Below are 20,144 nucleotides of genomic sequence, written 5' to 3'. Positions count from 1 at the left end.
AATCAAATTAGTTTGTACATTTTGTTTGAATTGTTTTTTTCCAATAAAGTTATTATTTTTTAAGAATCTAAAGAAAAATAATTGAACATGCATAGTATTAAGAAATAAATAATGGTTCTTAAAGAACAAGAATAATTTCAAATAACATTAATGAATTTAAAAATAACTGGTGCTTTTTAGAGGACCAGTATTCAGCAATTAAATACACAATAAGTATTGAGATAATATAGGATTATTAGGAAAAAATAAAAATACAAAGGCTCCATGAAATAGCTATCCATACTTTCAAACTTGTGAAGGCTTTCCTGGGCTCCCTGACTCTCCCCAGTGCTCCCTCTGCCCTGCCTCCCTAGCTCCCACCAGTGGTGTGTGGTCCTACCTCTAACTCAAATGCTCATCTGGGGAGCTGGAAACAAGTGTGGGGCCTGTGGGAGCACTGTGAACCTTGCAGAAGAGGTTCAGGGTTCTGGGAGAAGCTTCCACGGCTGTTGTGTTCTGTGCATGGATTGCAGGACTAATTTAGATAGCACAAAGGCAGTGATACATGATGAAGAGATCTACTTGCAAATCTTGCTATGAAAAGAAGGATGGGCTGAAAGGCTACATGGACAGTGAGGAGAGGCTGGGCATCAAACCCAAGCATGTTCAACATCACATGGCTACAAAAATCCCAAACACTTCTAAATTAGCTCAGGAATACAGAGATACTGAGAAATGTCCCACATGTGGGGATTCTGTATATGATGTTGAGAAGATAACTGGAGCTGGAAAACTCTAGCACAAAAACTGTTTCCTAGATGCCAAGTGTGGGAAGGATCCTGAATCAACAACTCTAAGAAAGAAGATGAAATCTTCTCCTTCTCCTTCTCTAAAGGATGCTATGCAAAGAACTTTGGGCCCAAGGGATTGGCTATGGCCACGGAGCAGGAGTCCTTGCTCATGCTCAGTAAAGGTGTAAACCCAGAACTGAGATCATATGCTGAGAATCTCTACATAATCTAATATGAAGCTACTGTAAAATTCTATGAGCACATAGGTCCTATTACCCTGTCCATGGATAGGCTGACTGACTAGCAGGAAGAGATCACTGTATATTTTTGCTTTATTCATCAGTATTTTCAAGAGCCATTTCTTTTACATTAAAAAAAATTTATTATTATTTATTTATTTAACAGAGAGAGAGCACAAGTAGGAGGAGGGGCAAAGGGAGAGGGAGAAGCAGACTCCATGCTGAGCAGGGAAACCAATGCAGAGATTCGATCCCAGGACCCTGGGATCATGACCTGAGCCAAAGGCAAATGCTTAGCTGACTGAGTCACCCAGGCTCCCTTCGTTTACATTTTAAATAAAAGTTCGGCTTGAAAATAAAATCATCCTTATGTAATGTTTACTATTTAAATATAATATTTCAAAAACATTTATTTTTTAAATTTTTATTTTTTCCCAGCATCGAGATATAATTGACACACACCGTTGTGTAAGTTTAAAGTATACAACATGTTGATTTGATATAATTACATATTGCAAAATGATGATTAATATTAAAGAAATATGTTATAATATAACTTCTAGTCCATTAAAAGTTTCAACCTTATTTGCATTGTTTTGTATTGGGGCAAGATCCTAAGCTTCACTAAAACTCTTAGCATCTGTAAATTTTATCTGGCTTAATTTTCCTGTCCACCTTTTTAAATACATGCAGGCTATAAAAGACATCAAAAAAATCTACAGATTTTCTGAGAGGTCAAAAGCTGGATTTGAGGAGTCCTCATAGATTGTAATTGTCAGGGACTACAGAAAGAAGTAAGGACGGTAACATGGAGAAGATTTCTAGGAAGCATGTGCTTTCTAGGAAAACTAAAATTTGATTTTTTCCAATATATTCTTGATGTGTCCTTCATACCATATTCCACTGAAAACTTCACCAATTCTGTTCATTGTCTTCAATATGTGGTTAAAAGCCCTATTTGAGATTTCTTGCTGATTTTATCAAACCCAAGTCCCTAACTTTGTGTTTTCTCCCTCGAACAATGAACTTCGAAATCTGTTTGTCCCTTTGCCTATGATACCCCTCTTTGTTTAGAACACTCTTCCCCTTCCATTCTTCAAATTAACACCTATTCCTTCTTCTAGACTCAGTTTTGATCTCATTTCATCTAAGTCGGGATGGCTATGTTATATTGCAGTAATAATCCCCAAATCTCATGGCTAAGAACATCAAATGTTTGTTTTTCATCCATGTTATACTTTTGATGTAGGCTGGCAGGAGGTTCTGTTAATTGCAGGCCCTTAAGGCTGGCAGAGGCCCTATCTCTTCCTTTCAGGATTGAGATATGGCAATTAATAGGGAAGGAAATGCAATACAGCACACCTTGGCTCTCTAGGCTTTCACTCCAAAGACGACACGTTACTTCTCCCACATTTCATAAACAACCAGTCACCTGAACACGCCTGACTCAAACAGGAGTATTAAGAGTACTATCCAATAGTGTGTTCAATGGAAGCACTAGGCATTTGTGATCATATCATTTTGTCATCAAGGGAATAAAAACAGCTCCATATTTACCAGGATACTCCCCGTCTATGCAGCTTTCAAATTCTACATGTATATCCTGAGTGTGAATCTATGTTTAACAATTTCTAAGTTATTCATTACTAATAAGTATAACACATTATCTTGGCTCTTGAGAACAGGAAATCAGACATCAGCTATAAGTTAATTAGCCACACCATCTCTAACTTGCATAACTAGAACATGCTTGAAGAAACAATAGGCCTTTGAGGTGATTTTTTCTTCTTTTTTTTCTGTTTTAAACTTTAAGGAAAAACATTTCAGCAAACAGTGAGCTTACATAGTCAAGAGTAGGACAGCATTAGAAATAAGTGGTAAGGGGTGCCTGGGTGGCTCAAGTTGGTTAAGCGGCCGACTCTTGATTTTGGCTCAGGTCTTGATCCAGGATCCTGGGATTGAGCCCTGCGCCAGGCTCTCAGCTCAGCGGGGAGTCTGCTTGTGGACTGCACGCCCCCCACCCCTGCCCCCGCTCTCTCTCTCTCTCACAATAAATCAATAAATCTAAATAAATAAATAAATAAATAATAAAAATAGGTGGCAAAAGTGAGCACAGGGTGAGGAAAGATCTATTGTCTAGCTAATTAGCCTACCATTTTCTAAGGCAGGGATACATTCAGACAAATTGAAAACATTGTCATGATGTTGAAGAGGAACCTACATTTTCACACTAGAACATCTAAAGCATAAATGAGATCTCAGAAAGAGTTACCATTTTATTTTTGCCTATGGCATAGTAAAACACTGAGATTCCCCCATAAGAGGGAAAAACCCTCTTCTCTGCCCAAATATAGGAGACTGTGGAGGTGTTAATGACAGATCTGATTATGCACCAAGAGAACAGTAACATCTGCACATGAGCAAATATTCCCAAAGGCTGACTGACAACTCTCCTTTAGCAGATAGTTCTTGGAAGGGAAAAACGAGTTTCCGTTATCACTTGTCACCACTTCTCTAACTGCCTGGATCTGACTGGTAATCCCTCACCTGCTCCCCACCCCTGCCCCCCAAGCTGTACACAGATACGGTTATAGAACAGTGCTAGGGACAGCATCTGTCTCTTGTGGTGGTACCATATGTGTGCCCAGCATATAGAACTTTTCTTCCTGGGTGCTAGTCATATGATCACATGATTTTCTTGGACTTCTATGCACCCTTTTGCAATTAGTTTTCTGTTTTACTATTTTGCATTAGTTTCAATAAAGCTTATAGTGTCTGTAGGTTTTCACCTAACTTAATATTCCTGCTCACTTCTTTAAATATATGAGAAATGCTCCAAGGTTAATGGAGTTACATGGACATATAGCAAAACCACTTTGCAGAAACATAAATAATGAGTCTTAAGAAAGTAAAATCACATTTTCATTTGTGTAGCAAGGAAGAGGGTCCTGAACTCTTCTTTAATACAATTTAAAATAAAATTTAAAAACTGTAAATTAATCAAGTTAAGATACTATATTGATTCTTATGTATTGCAATTCCCTTAGCATTTTGAGCATTGTGGCTTCTTAGTAAATACTGCCTCATGAGGATGATGATCATCATTGAGTGAATGATGCTAATAAAGTCTAGATAATTTGGTAAAGCTATAGCCAATTCAGATTTATCCTACTGCTTAACACCTCTGAGGAACTCGATGAGGATAGGCATTAGGACAAAATTATGTGGTGGAGAGGTATTCTTCAACCTGATCCACTTTAGACATTTGCAGACACTTACTTTGCAATGCCTTTCTAGCATTGTGTACCATGGTGCTCTTTCATTTACAAACAAAGCAAAACAAAATAAAACAAAAACCTTAGGACATCTCTCTCTTCTCTGTATTTATAAAATACCATCTGTGCCATTGTCTTTTATTTATATGGAACAAATAGGGTTATTTTAAAAACCATAGTAACAGGAAAATTGACCTTAAATTTTTCACTTCTTTTGGCCTTCAGCAAAGGGTTTAACTAGCAATAGACTTGCTTTTTCAGAATAGTAATTATACTTTTAAAAATATGAAAGACCATTCCTGTAAAAGTCAAAAAAGAGAGTAGTCAATGATAAATGCTATAATTTTAAAGACTTGTGCTCTGGTTTGACAAATATTCCCTTTTCTAGTGATACTTGTAGAAGTAAAACCCAAGATGGTGGTGTCTCTCTGGATTTTGGTAAATGTGCAAATCTGATCAACAGAAATATAATAACTACATTTTATTTGCTGGTACAGGTCCATATTAAGTAGACAGTTTTAGCATTTACCTGTGTATTTCTATTAAAAAAGAAAGAAAAGAAAATTACTGTTTGTTACCATTCACAATTCAGTATTAAATACATATAAATATCTAGGAACTATATAACACACTAAGGATAAACTGGTAAACAGTGGAATGGACCTTAGCATCATTTAGAAGATATAAAAAGAAGCAAGTAACAGCTACCACAGAGAGAGAGTGCCATATGAGAGAAGTAGAGATACTCTCTTATTGGGGCTAGCTATGGGCTGGTATGTGGTAGGCTTGTCAGAGAAAGTAATTTTGAAGTAGATCTATAGATCGAAAAGTAGTTTAATATAGAAGTTTGGAGATAGAGAGCAAATGCCTGAGGTGTGTGTGTGTGTGTGTGTGTGTGTGTGTGGTGTGATTTCAGACACAAAGAATAATATGAGTGGCTGAAGGGGCAGAGGAAAAGGGCCTAGTTATGAAAGTCTTATAAACCATATTAAGATATGAAAACTTTATCTAAGAGTAAGACTAGCTCCATAATTTGCAAAATAAGAATATGGGGCTTTTAGTTCAAAGATTAAGAATTTCAGGGGCACCTGGGTGGCTCAGTCAGTTAAGTGACTGACTCTTGGCTTCAGCCCAGGTCATGATCTCAGGGTCGGGGATCAAGTCCCACCTGGGCTCCACACTCAGCAGGGAGTCTGCCAGAAATTCCCTCCCTCTCTCTTTCCCTCCTCCATCCACCCTCCAAAATAAAGAAATAAATCTTAAAAAAAAAAAAAGAATTTCAAGATGATAGAACAGAACATTAAGTCAAATATGAAGCCCTTCTAAAAGCAGGACCTGTGTATGCTTATGTCACAAACCCATGAAGCTGGTCCTATCTAAGAATAATAGGAAACTCTAAAAGCTTTTAGGTATGAGAATACTAAAAGGTCATTTTAGGTTTATAAATATCCCCTGCTTCCATCATAGAGTATAGCTTGGAAGGGAAGCCATATTTGAAGCAAGGAGACTTGCCTGAGAGCTATAAAAATAATTCAGATGATAGATGATCTTGGCATCAGCTATGGTAAAGGCCATAAAAGTGGAGTGAATTACAAAATTTTAAGATGTAGGATTTAGAAGGAAGAAGACAAGAATTATGATAGATTGATGGGAGAAATACAGAGGCAAACCCAAGAATGAATCTCAAGACTTATGTTTGAGTATAAGGAATATAAGAAATGGAAAAGGATTAGGGTGTAAAATGCTATCCCCATTTAATTGAAAATTACAGTGATCAGTTGTATATATGCTATGAAATAAAAAAGAGACATATACTAAAAATAGAAACTAGGAAGCCATTGGTATTCCTAAAAGAATTTGAATGGTGGTATTTTTGAGACAAGTTACAGAGACTATGTACAGTGAGTAGAGAATAAGGCTATTAATAGAACCTAGAGAAAAACTAACATGAAAATTATATGCAGAAAAAAATTCTGAAAAAGAAAGAAAAAAAGAAGAAAGAAAGAAGAAAAAGAAAGGAAAGACAGACAGACAGGTGGAATAGGTGTTTTTATAGAAGCCTATGGAAATGTTTTTCAAGAAAGAATGTGTTGTCAATGGTATAAATGTTGCTGAAAGGTCAAGTAAGGTAGGAACTGAAAGGGATTTTGTGATAAAAAAATTCACAGTGGCTTGATGGAATTGGTTTCCAAGAATGTGTGTGTATATGTGTAGGGTAATGAGGAAAAAAACTGTGAGTAGACAATTCCAGGAGATTGGCTCTGAAGAGGTCAGAAATGAGGCAATCATAAAGCAGGGCTAAGAAGAAAGACTAGGAATGAGCATTGGACAGTGGTGATAGGGAAGGATGACGGAGAGAATGATGGTTCCCCAAAGATGCTTATATCCTAAGCCTGAAAACTGTGAACATATTATCCTTACATAGCAAAAGTGACTGCAGATGTGATTAAGTTTAGTATCTTGAGATGGAAGGATACTCCTGGATTATCTGGATGCACTCAATATAATCATAAGGATTCTTATAAGAGGAAGACAGGAGTGTCAGAACCAGGGAGGAAGAAGTAAGGATGAAAGCAGAGATTGAAATCAGATGCTTTCAAACTGCAGGCCACAAGCAAAGAAGTCCAAGCAGCCTCTAGAATTCAGAAGAGGCAAGGAAACAGATTCTGCCATAAATCTTTTATGAGGAACAGAATTCTGCTGACACCTTGATTTTAGTCCTCTAAGACCAATCTCAGACCTCTGAGTTCCAGAACTATGAGATAATAAATTTGTCTTTTTCTAAACCAGGAAGTTTGTGGTCATGTGTTACAGTAGCAATAAGAAAATAATACAGAGAGTATTAGTAGGGAGAAAGAATGTAAAATATAGGAGAAGAGGGAAATCAATAGTGGGATAGTCCTGAGAAGCAGGAGGAGATGGAATCTGAAGCCAGTCAGAGGAGTGGAGCCTGGACAGGAGGAAGCAGAGGATGAGAGTGCAGAAAAGCCCAGGTTTTAAGAGGCTAGAAGTAGGTGATATATAACAAGAGGGAAAGTGGTCATATGGGAGGTCTGAGAAGAGAAATGGGTTTTGAAGAATTGAAAATTAGATTAGAAAGTAGCCCTGGAAAATGTAGATAATTTCTAGGAAGTGTTGAAGGGCTTTGTAGAGATGAAGTCTACCCATACAGATCAGCACATGCCTACTATGTGATTTTGTTTATAATTGTTCCTAAGTTTAGATTCAGAAAAGTCAGAGGGTTGGATTGATTTCTAGGTGAGGTATTAGAGCAAAGTAAATTATACCATTGGCAAGATGATGGCTACAAGGATTGGCCATGCGTTCTAAATCTATTTGCTCTTATGTACTACTATAAGAAGTTGAGACATTTGCCCAAGGAGATACAGTTAGTCGGAAAAGGCAATATTGCACTCACAAACCCCCTCTCATCCTGATCTCAAAGTTCATATTCTCAGTTATTTCATTGTGTATCTGTCATCATACAGCATAATTAGTAGGGATGTAGGAACTAGTGGTAGATAACAGGAGACTAAAAGAGAAGAAACAAACAGATCAGAATAGCCACAGACTCATTTTTGTTCCTTCAAATAATCTTGAGTTGATTATTTTAACACCAATTTAGAATTAATCCCCAATTCATAAATATAATTATTGCTATCTACTTGGGTTTCTGTGCTGCTCAGCATGCAGAATACTATGCATAGATTCCATTCATTAAAAAAGGTTAATATTTTGAGAATATGTTTTGTTTTACTGGTAATGACTAAATGCTGAAGAAACTTCCAAGGTTTTATTTAGATATTTTATTAGATATGTATTTTAACACAAAATTATAAAAAGTGCATTATCTGAATTTCCTTAAAATAGTTAATGTGTAGATTCAGGCTTAGGAAGAGCAAGAAGCATTCATTTCTGTTGCTTGGGATGCCTGTCTTTAAAGATCTATTTTACCATTTTCTTAATCAATGAGTGGTTTTGGGGTTGAACATAACTTCCAAGCCCCAGCAGTAGGTGTATGCACGCATCTGACTTATCAGTTCTACATTCCATGAATGAGTAATTAGTCCAAAAAGCAGCCTATGGCCCAAGCTGGGCTAATAAGAATCTTTGTTGGGATTTTCACTGACGATATCTGGAAAAACACATGCTTTTTATTTTTCTCTCTGGCATGCCAATCTCCAAGGAACATATAAATTGGCAGTTGCCTGGGCAACTTGTTGCTTTACTTGAACAGCATCTTTCTGAGAATGAATTCAAACAGAGCAGAGAAGGGGAGAAATGAAGAGTTCTCAACAACTGAATTCCTGAGGACAACCATGTCTGAAGACAGTGTCATCCTTTGAGTCATTAAGTCCTTTTTGTGCTAAGGATAGATAGAGCTGTGTTGTCATTTGTAACCAAAATAACCATGACTGAAAAAAGAGAGTAAGCGTATTTTTTTTTTTTTGCCTTTATTAAGGTTAATAAACTCAATGGAGATCCAATGGGAAAAAAATCTGTTAGCTTGCTTTCTCTTTATGAAAGTTTTAATCATGCTACTATTTCAACAATGGTTTCACATCAGAGATAATTTTTAAACAGTTTCAAATGCAGTGAAACTTCTCTAACAAAGAGAATCTCTGTCTATTCAAATTGTAGTACAGGAGTGGCATACAAGAGATTATGCTTTAAAAGACTGAAAGTATGAACTTAGAAATAGAAACTAAAGCAAGAGTAGGTGCAAAGTCATGATTAGAAATTTGAGGAAAGAGGGGCACCTGAGTGGCTCAATTGTTAAGTGTCTGCCTTCGGCTCAGGTCACGATCCCAGAGTTCTGGGATCGAGCCCCACATCGGGCTCCCTGCTCAGCCGGAAGCCTGCTTCTCCCCCCTGCTTGTGTTCCCTCTCTCGCTACGTCTCTCTCTGTCAAATAAATAAATAAAATCTTAAAAAAAAAAAAAAAAAAGAAATTTGAGGAAAGAATGTTTTTTATTCACCAGGATGTTGGCTAACCTGCCTATGTAGCCACTTAATCCACAACATAATATATTGGAAATAATGAATGAATTTTGGAAATTTTAATCCTGTTTGTTAAATGTGAAAGTTTAAAGGACAGCATTTTCATATAGCTTATAGGAATTTATATTTCTATATTTAAGCTCTTTCTTGCAGGATATTTTTCTCTATACATCTCTCTAACATCTATAAGGCAAGTTAACATTTAAGAGTGTACACCATGATTTATGTAATATTTAAAATATTTTACAATATTAAAGATAAAATGTTTATATATTCAACATGAAGTAATGTGTAAGCTCATGTAATTCTTGCCTACTATACAGAGAATTGTTAATGATAAATAATTATGATTAAATTTCCCAATTAATAACCTTAGCAAATGTATTCTAAGACAGAAGAATATCAGCTACCACATTTAGCTTTGTCAGAAAAACTTTCCAACTTCTATGACCTAAAGATTCTTAGGGATTTTAAGAATTTTAATTGAGACAATTTCATTGGTTACTGACCTGTGGTTTAGCTGATTTCCATTTTCAATGATTATTTTTTGTCAGCTTGAAAGTACAGTAGAGTGCATTGCTATAAATAATGCAAGACAGTACATGTTAATACGCAGTTAAACCACTGGTAATACCGAAAATATAGTCCATGTGGTAAGGGTTATACTAGTTAAGAAAACACATAAACACATGCATGCAAATATATATAGTAATATAGCAGCAAGGAAAGTTCAGTCTCAATGTTCTCCTAAGAGTTAATAGGCAAAGGAATTAGATCATTTCCTGAAGATTTTTTTTTATCTGTATAATCTCCTTTCCACTTATTTATTGCAATGATTTTGGTTTGTGTTTGTATTTACTATCGTTATTAGTAATTTTTTAAAATGCTTTTATTTTCAATAATCTATTGTATTTAATAATTGTCATCTGTGAATGTTAAAAATGACTACAGCTTATTTTTCTATTTATTTTTAAATTTATATTTCATCATGCTTTAACTAGATGCAGGCTATCTCCATTGGATTGGGTAAACAAGTAATATTGATTATCAATTATGGTCTTTAATTATCTAGAATAACTTCCATTCAGTTATTTTCCTAGTCATTTCTAATCATTGAATAGGCAAGAATAGGATGTTTCCTTACTTTTATAAATTAGTCCTAAATAGTTCTTATTTAACAAAGAAAAATGTGTAACCTGAAGAGATCTTTCTGATCACACAAACTGGTCCCTGAACCCTGTAAGACAGCATTTGTCTCAATGAATCCATCACTGTCTAAAATCCGGTAATGTCTTAGATATACACAGACTAATTTGAGGAGCACATTATTTTTAAAGATTTATTTATTTTATTTGAGAGAGAGAGTGAGTGTGCATGGGTGGGGGGAGGGGCAGAGGGAGAGAGAGAGAAGCAGATTCTCTGCTGAACGCAGAGCCTGACGCAGGGCTCGATCTCATGTCCCTGAGACCATGACCTGAGCCAAAACCAAGAGTCAGACACTTAACTGACTGAGCCACCCAGGCATCTCTTTCTGCAGACTACTAACATGTAAAGTCAAATTATAATTAAAAAATATTTTATAAAATGCACAATTATGTGAGCTATGACTCATTCTCTCACACCAAAGGCAAGCTATATCAAGCACCACATTATCAAAAGTTTGCTTGGTGATCATGAAAGCAGAACAAGGGAATTAGTAGATATTAAGAAGTCTCTTTTAGCTAGCTAGCAACAAAATTATCTTTCACTTTGGGAAGCCTTGATAAAGGAGCATTAATGTTGGATTCTGCATATTTAAAGCCCCTTCTCCATGACCAACCTCAGACTCTGCTATGCTTACTTCTACTGATTCCATCCAATGTCCTTAGAAGGCTTTTCTTAGTATGAACCTAAATTACGTCTCTTTTATCACACTGGAGTGGTTACTTCATAGCATTTGGCAAAATCTTGAATTTAAATAATTGCTTTGTCAATGTCTACTGAACAGTAAGCTCTAGGAAGTCAGAACTTTTACCTGTTTTGATCATTATTTTATAAACAATGCCTGACACACAGTAAGCATTTGGTTAAGTATTTTTTTGCATATTACAAATGACAGACAAGTTTCAGTCTCTAACCTGGCCTTGTGCTATTGTCTCAATGAATCCCTCCCCTCCCCCATTCATATGTTGAAATCCTAATGTCCAACATTATGGTATGAGGAAGTAGGGCCTTTGAAAGGTGATGGTTAAGTCACGAGGATGGAGTCTCATGAATGGGACTACTGTTCTTATAAAAGAGACCCTATGGAGCTTCAGGAAGAAGGCACTGGGTATGAACCAAGAAGAGGGCCTTCACCATGCTAGAGCCTTGATCTTAGATTTCCAGCCTTCAGAACCATGAGGAATAAATTTCTGCTCTTCATAAGCTACCCATTCTATGGTATTTTGTTATAGCAGACCAAATGGACTAAAACAGCTTGATATATGCTTAATCAAATTTTGATTTATTAATTTCAAATTTGTCTTCCCAAATATCACTCTCTTAAGAATACCATTATTTGAATTCTGGGACATCTTATACATATGTGATCTAATTGTTTACTCTTACATGTGGCTAAATTTACTGTATGTGAATTTCCTAGTAAACCATTGGGGCAATCATATATTTTGACAAACATATTCTTAGGTGGCCACTCTGTTATTCCAACATACCTTTCTATGAACCACTTAAATTCTAGGACAGAGAACATTTTGTTTGAATGTACACACTTAAAACAGTTCCTTTTTTAAAAATTGTTTAAATGTAATGAGTTGTTGGAATATATTTTTAGTCAACTAATTGTGAATGTCAAAACACCTAGTGAATTCACATAGGAAGTTATATATAAAGAGATATGTATGTATTTCTAGACAAATAAGAATCTATTTTTCTATCTGGAAGTCTAAAAGTGCAAGTCCATGTATCTCCTTTAGTTAGAGTTCTCAAAAATAAATGAATAAATAAACAAACAAACCAACCAACCAGGAAGTGATAATTCAGTCAATTCAGTAGTTATTTGAATATCCATACCTCAGAAAGCTGTGAAGAACTCCCAATGTAATGAGAATTTAGTTTGTGGTGTCTTTCAACTTATATGGTTCTAAGTGAGTTGGCTATGTAACAGAGACTGATTTTTCATTAAACTAACTCATTCTGCGGTTTATCCAGACTCTAAATGTACAAAGGCTCTCAAACGTACAATACTTTGTATAGTAAATGCTCAAATTTCCCCAAAGACATTCCCCAGAAAACATTTTAGTATTCCTATGGGAACACATCTCCAATACAATAATTGCTAAACTTGGCTCAAGACACATATATTTACTATTACATGTTTCCAAAAATAAAGTAAAATTAAAAAGTCAAGGTTAATTATCAAAGATAGAAAATAGAAAGTGGTAGATATTGATATAGTACTATGAACTTTCATTTTAATAGGATTTTGTCTCTACAATATAAAAAGTGCCATAGTGCTATGCAAATATTTAATAACTGGAGATAAACAGATACTGACACATAGGAAAGTAAAGGCATTAATTGGTCTGTAGATGACCAGAGAAATACCAATGACTGTCGAGAACTGTAAAGGATCTGAACTTCTAACCTACTAATGAGCAAACAATTTAGCCTGCTTTCATTGTATAGAAGCTGGTAGAAGGCACACACCTCTTAGGCCAGAGACAAAGGAGGGTTGATTACTCAGAGTAATAGCAGTACATCACTTTAATAAGTCAGGCTGAGAAAGACAAATACGACTTCACTCACACGTGGAATCTAAAAAACAGAAATGAAGAAACAAACAAAAAGCAGAATCAGACCTATAAATACAGACAACAAACTGAAGGTTGCTAGAGGGAGGAGTGGGGGGTGTGCAAAATGGGTGACAGGGAGAGGAAGATACAGACCTCCAGTTATGGAATGCATAAATCATGGGAAAAAAAGGCACAGCATAGGGACTATAGTCAGTGATATTGTAATAGCCTTGTATGGTGACAGATGGTAGCTACACTTGTGGTGAGCATAGCATAACGTACAGGGAAGTTGAATCACTATGTTGTTCACCTGAAACTCATATAATATTGTGTATCAACTATACTCTAATTAAAAAAATATATATATATATTTAATATGTCACTTAGCATCAGTTCCCAAGCCCAAATTCTCACATGGCAATGTAAAGATGGCCTAAGATAACAGCACAAGCACTGTATTTGCTTACAAAAGAGTAACCCTGGACATGGGCAATCCCAATCTTTCGAGTAGGCAGTGAACATGCCCAACCTTTGCTTCAGAGAAAGACACTGACTCTATTTCCCGAGGTTGTTTGCTATACAGACATCTTTGAAAAGTGAGTCTGGACAAAAGGGCAGTAAGTGTCTTGCTAACAAGACATGCAGAAATATGAGAGAGCCATGAAGAACTGTGTCTCAACAATGGCTCTTTAAAATAATGAAAAAGGATCACCATTGGGCATCTTAACAATTAGTTTAGATTCTGGAATAATCAATAAACCTGCACTTACACTTTTGGATGGTGAAGAGTGACCATTGTGAAACATACCTACCCATTTCTGGAGCTTCTTTTTAATCTGAGCATTGTCTTAACAAAACCTCCATCCATTCTCTAGAGTGATATTTTTGTTTAAAAAACAAACAAACAAAATTTAGAGGTTTTATTTTTTTTATTTTTATTTTTTAACGATTTTATTTATTTATTTGACAGAGAGAGACACAGCGAAAGAGGGAACACAAGCAGGGGGAGGGGGAGAGGGAGAAGCAGGCTTCCCGTGGAGCAGGGAGCCTGATGTGTGGCTTGATCCCAGGACGCTAGGATCATGACCTGAGCCGAAGGCAGACGCTTAACGACTGAGCCACTCAGGCGCCCCCAAATTTAGAGGTTTTAAATACCAACAAAGGAATGTCTATAATGAGTAAAAGGAGATTGATGGATTTAGAGTTTAAAGCAGAATAGCATCTCTGAAGTGTATTTACCTAATTCTAAAAGAAAACAGAATGTCCATTAATGTAACTATCCCTATCTCCATCATATGTGCTACGTACCTATTCAATCAAAACATAGATTTAGGGCACAGAATCTGATTCCAGTTACTCTTTTAAGAAACATAAGAGGCTTCCAAAAATGGTAAGAAACTGAAATTTAAAATATTAGAATTTCTGAAATAAAAAAATTACCTTTCTTTTGGACCTTCCAAGTTATGCTTGGAAGGTTCATCTTGCACACATTCTACACTACTAGCTATCTCTGCTGATATTCTGCTGATATTCTAGAAAGAGCAACATCTTTATCATATTTATACAAGAGTAATTCTTTTGAAAATTACAATGAGCTTTTGAACTTTGGGTATCACAGTATTTTTTTTTCAAACATTTTTGTTTCCCTTACTGATGATTTTGGGAAATGACGTGTCCATTGACTCATTCTTTAGTTTAACAAATATTTATTGAGACTTACTATGTGCAAGTGACTGTTCTACAGAAGAAAGTTCTGGATCTCATCTTGTCAGAATAGCAAAAATCCTTGTCCTGATTGACCTTACATTTAAATGGAAAGGAAAAACAATATAACATATCTTGAAATAAACAAGATGACTTGATGGAATAATGGGGGATAATTTCACATGGTGCGAAAATGAAGGGCTTTTCTATGGATGAGAAACAAGAAACACAAAGGAATCAGTACTGTGAAGTCCCTAAGAAAAGCAATTCAGGCAAAGAATGAATGCAAAGGGCAAGTGCTAGGTCCCTGAACAAACAGAATGTCTGTATGATTGTAAGAGAGCTATGAATCTGGTAAGATGAGAGCTAGTAGGCCTGAAGGCTATAGTAAGAAGTTTGGGTTTTATTTATTTTTTAATGCAAAGTCATTGAAAATTTTTTACAGCTGGAAAGGAACATTATTCGGTTGGATTTTTTTTTTTTAATACTGTCATTCTGAATGTTGCATGAAACACTGATTGAATGGGGGCCAAAAATTGAGGCAGGAAAGTTGGTATATTTAGACATATTTGAGTTATTCCTGAAAGCACATGATGATAGGTTGGATGAGGAAAACATGAATGAGAAAAATAAAGGGTGTTCCCAAGTTATGAGCTCTGCCATCCTGTTACTGAGAAGGGATTCCTGGGAAGAGATTCAAGTCGTAATGCATAATGGACATGCTAAATTTGAGACTTCTATCAGACATGCAACTAAAGATGTATAATAAAATACTGGATTATCCATCTGGACTTGTAAATTAAGCAATCATCACATATAAATAAATAAATAAATAAATAAATAAATAAATAAATAAATAAATATATATATATTTAACAGCTAGATGCAATCATTCAGGGTGGAGGATAAATAGAAAAGAAAAAAAATACTCTAAATCAACCTCTGGGGTACACCCATATTTAAAGTTTTAAATTGGTCTATCCTGAAAAGGAGACCTAGGAAGAAGAAAAGGGAAAAAGTCAGGGATGTGTGATTTCAAGGAATCCAAGAGAAGAACTATCCCAGAAAGAAGGGGAGGTTGATGAGATTTCAAGTAAGATGAGGCTAAAGAAATTTATTGATGAGTAAGGAAACATGACAGATTTTTATCATCATAGTACAGTCTGGATAGTTGTGGAACCAAAGACAATGGAAATTGATTGACAAGTAAATAGAAAGTGAGAAAATCAGACACAAATTATAGAAGATGCTTTGGAAATTTTTCCTATAAAGAGGGATTGAAAATGGCCCATCACTGATGAAGTTATGTCATCAAGAAGAAATTTGTTTGTTTGTTGGACAGTGGAATTATAATTCATTTAGTTGGAGACCAAAAACTAATGCTAACAATCCAATGAAGCAGGATAATTTGATGATTCAGAAGTGATGAATATAGGGAGTAAGCTAAAATTTTAAGTTAAATCAAATAGATGTTATTCAGAACCAAGGAAAAGAGTATTACTGATAGGAGTAAGGGAATAAGAGAAAAGACGGATGGATACAAATTTGTGTTGGATTATAGATGTATTGGTGGGAAAAAATGGTTCTTTTTCTGTGTTAGATTCTATTCTCTCAATGAAATATGAAGTGAAATCATCTGAAAGTAAAAGGTGGTAGGGAAGGGAGGTGGTAAGATTTGAAAAATTGTAAAGGAAAAGATACCAACAGTAAAATAGTAAGTTTCCTTGGTAGTACTATTTATTTGTGTTTGCCATTGTGAATTAATAGTGAAACTGCCCTTTCCCCACAGCTATCTCCAATGGTTTAGTGGCATGTGCAGAGATGAAAGACCCTGCATTCAAGGATGATGGAGGTTGAGCGGACCAGAGACTTGTGAATGTTTCCCAGGAGGTAATTTTAATAATATGTCAATATGTACAAATTGAGTGAACATGAAAGTGCAGGAAAGAGGTACCAATGAATGGAGAAGATGAATACAGTAGAATAAGTTGGACTGGTAAATAAGAAGTGGTGGTAGGAAAGTGGAACGCTTAAACTAAAGCTTTTGAAAGTAGAATGCATCCTGTCTACCTCCTAGATCTGAAGGATACAGGAAAAACATGATCCTGGACAGACAGTTAAATTTTAGATAAGATCAGAGGTGAGCAGAATTTAAAGACTGAAGATTTATGGATTGTTAATTTACTGATTCAGGGCTTCTGAGGGCACAGTGTTTTAATCCTGACTCTCAGAAAGGGGATGAAAGATGAGATCTAATTAGATGTCCAAGATGGTGAGGAAATTCAAGTTCAGGTGATAATGCATAAACTGGGATGCTTGGTTTCTGGAAATTACAAATATTTTCCACAATAAGCAGCAGTAAACAGTGGGATTTGAAATGGTTGTGTCATTGGGCAAAGCAGACTCAGGGTGCCTGGGTGGCTCAGTCGGTTAAGCATCTGTCTTTGGCTCAGGTCACGATCCCAGGGTCCTGGGATCTAGTCCCACATTGGGCTCCCTGCTTGGTGGGGAGCCTGCTTCTCCCCCTCCCACTGCTGCTCCCCCTACATGTGCTTGCTGTCTTTCTCTTTCTTTCTCTGTCAAGTAAGTAAGTAAGTAAATAAATAAATAAATAAATAAAAAGTGGACCATTAGTTCAAACTTCTTGTTATGGGTTCCTGGAGCCATTAGTCTGTTTTATAGCTAGGAATAGTATAACACTGTGGAGGAGATATGTTATAGCCAAAGTGTTCCCCCTAGACCCTGAGGCAATGTGTTTAAGACTACACAATCAGAAGTAAAATAGACATAGCTTCAAATCCTAGTTACATAACTTAATTGCTAGGAGAATGACATAATGTTAAGCCAAGGATTTCTCATTTGTTAAGGAAAAAAAAATAAAGAAAAATATTGGGAACACAGGTATGTACTCCTATTTTGGTAGGATGATGTTAAAGTTAAAGACTAAGTGAAATGAGGTATATAAGAAAGTATCTCCAGAATGTCTGAACGTTATTTTCCTTTCCTGTGTGTCTTCTTATTGCACTTGTGCCCCACCCCCACCCCCTCCCTTATCCCACTCCCCTTGGCCTAGTAATAATGATAATTTTAATAACTGACAGATGTGGCATTAATTTTTGATAGCTTGGCTCATAGTAATTTCCTAAATATTTATCTATTGAATTACAAAAATGTATAATTATGAATATGTTAAATCTTCAGATCCAATAATTGCAACTTTTGTACCAAGAAGTTACCAGTATCATTTTTATTATTCAGAAAGATGTGAAAGATGGTTCTTTAACAATTTGGATAGACAACCGTTGGCACTTTAGTTCCTCCCTTTTTTAATTTAATTTACAGAGCTAGTACAATTTCTATTGTATGTCACAAATATGTGGATGATACTGTTTTTTCTGCTTTGTAAATTCTTATCAGTTCCCTTGATTAATGTTTACTGAGCTCACACAAAGAACATGACATTGAATTTAATAATTTCTTCAAAGATGATGAATCAGCACTGTTGGTTGAAAGGATGACTTAAAACATGAGTACTCTACAAAGGAAAAAAAAAAAAAGCCTCAGCCAAGATTATTCATTCTCTTTCTCAATACTTTTGTCTTTACAGTGCTGGCAATCAAGCATTGCTTTTGCTTTGCCTCACTTCATAAAATGCTCCCTTATCACTGCTAGTATTAGTCTTGCTATTTAAATTTATTTTTCTGTGGATGCCTTTACTTAGAAATCATAACTGGATTACATTCCTCTTCCTCGGGAAGAAGGTTAATTGTACTCTTCTCTTGTTTCAAAAGAAAAATTGATAATCATTGATAATCATAAAATTTTATAAAAACATTTTTGGAATTGGGGCGCCTGGGTGGCTCAGTCAGTTAAGCGTCTGTCTTTGGCTCGGGTCCTGATCCCAGGGTCCTGGGATCTAGTCCCACATCAGGCTCCCTGCTTGGCTCCCAGACTCCTTAGCAGGGAATCTGCTTGTCTTTCTCCTGTTTGTGAATTTGTGCTCTCTCTCTCAAATAAATGCGATCTTAAAAAAAAAAAAAATTGGAATGAACTCCTTTCTAAATCCTTTCATGTAATTCAAATGGGAAATTGTTTTAAGTTAAATCATAAAATATTATTAGCACATGCCTTCATTTTCCATGCTTTACATAAATTTAATCATCCCTTTTTTTGCTAATTAACATAAACCTGAATTCATATTATGTTTTAAAAAACAAATTGCTGAGATCATCTGCAAACTTTCCTTGCTGATATGATCTGAAATTACTCTATTTAAATTTTAGTTATATAAACCCAGGGTGCTAGAACTACTATGCTCATTGCCTGATGTTAACTACTGACCTGCTCTGAAGGTACATATTTTCATTTAAAGCACTACCAACAGGAAAATATTACTTCTTGTTCTCTAATACAGGGTAGATCAAGAACAAAAAAAACCCTGATAACTATAAAAATAAACTATTTGGAAATACTCAAGTTAGGGAAGATCCTGTCTACTTGCCAGTTTTATAAATAGTGACTATATTTACAAATGGCTTTGCTCTCAGTCACAGTGAAATTTTCACCTGGGGGTAAGGTTTTTAACTACATACAATGGGTTTCTTTCATTTGGAACCTTGAAAACAAAAGCAATGATAACTTATTTAACCCAGTTTAGTAATCAGATGGTGTTTGTTTTGTTTGTTTTGCTTGTTTGTGTCTTTTCTTTTTAACATAGATTTCCTTTGGTCTTTTGCATTGCCTGATGAATCAAACTGTACTTTAATTTTTTGACTCGGTTAAAAACTGCTTCAGCCAAATGAAAAGAAGATGAAGACTCCAAAATACAAACTCTCTTACCAATATTTTTTGCCTGATCAGTATGTAATAGGAGTTGTGCAGGGGTGGGTGGGCAGCTAAATTGGGAGGATGTGTTAGAAGAAGGTGTAATAACATCTATAAAAATAGGTACAATCATCTGAATTATTTTCCTCTCTGAGACACACTTGGAATTAGTCACAATCTGCTTCCCTGATAAGGATTGGAGCCAGTATTTAAATAAAATTTGCTAAGATTACTTGACTAGTGTTTTCTTCTTGACTTTTTCTTTGGATCCTAAATGGCCAAAATTGCAAAGTCAAGAGTCTTGGCAACATAGATATTCTTTAATTCACAAATTAACCTAGCTTTCCATAAGTATAACATTAGCTTTTCATGGTCTGATTTTTAAATCCTTTTCTAAAATTTTGTGTTTGCCTTTCTTTTCATGGGGAAGGCTCATTCACTTTTGTCTTTGTCTATTTAAGTCCAAATTCTAGAACACAACTCAAGTTCCAGTACTCTGTTTCTGCTACTATCACTTTTGTCTTTGAACAATTTCTGGTTTACATTTCCTCTTGCTGC

At 35.6% G+C, this 20,144-nt stretch overlaps 1 pseudogene; it reads left to right on the top strand.

The window, feature by feature from the left end:
* The first annotated feature begins 390 nt into the window (after positions 1-390).
* Positions 391-950, top strand: LOC123862431 (cysteine and glycine-rich protein 2-like; annotated as a pseudogene).
* The last annotated feature ends 19,194 nt before the right edge of the window (positions 951-20,144 follow it).

Source organism: Mirounga angustirostris, unplaced genomic scaffold (assembly GCF_029215605.1).
Source record: "Mirounga angustirostris isolate CCGP_5_RB_7025 unplaced genomic scaffold, mMirAng1.0.hap1 SCAF_9, whole genome shotgun sequence".
Lineage (NCBI taxonomy): Eukaryota > Metazoa > Chordata > Mammalia > Carnivora > Phocidae > Mirounga > Mirounga angustirostris.
The sequence above is the reverse complement of the archived record's forward strand: the minus strand, read 5'-3'. Positions and strand labels throughout refer to the sequence as shown.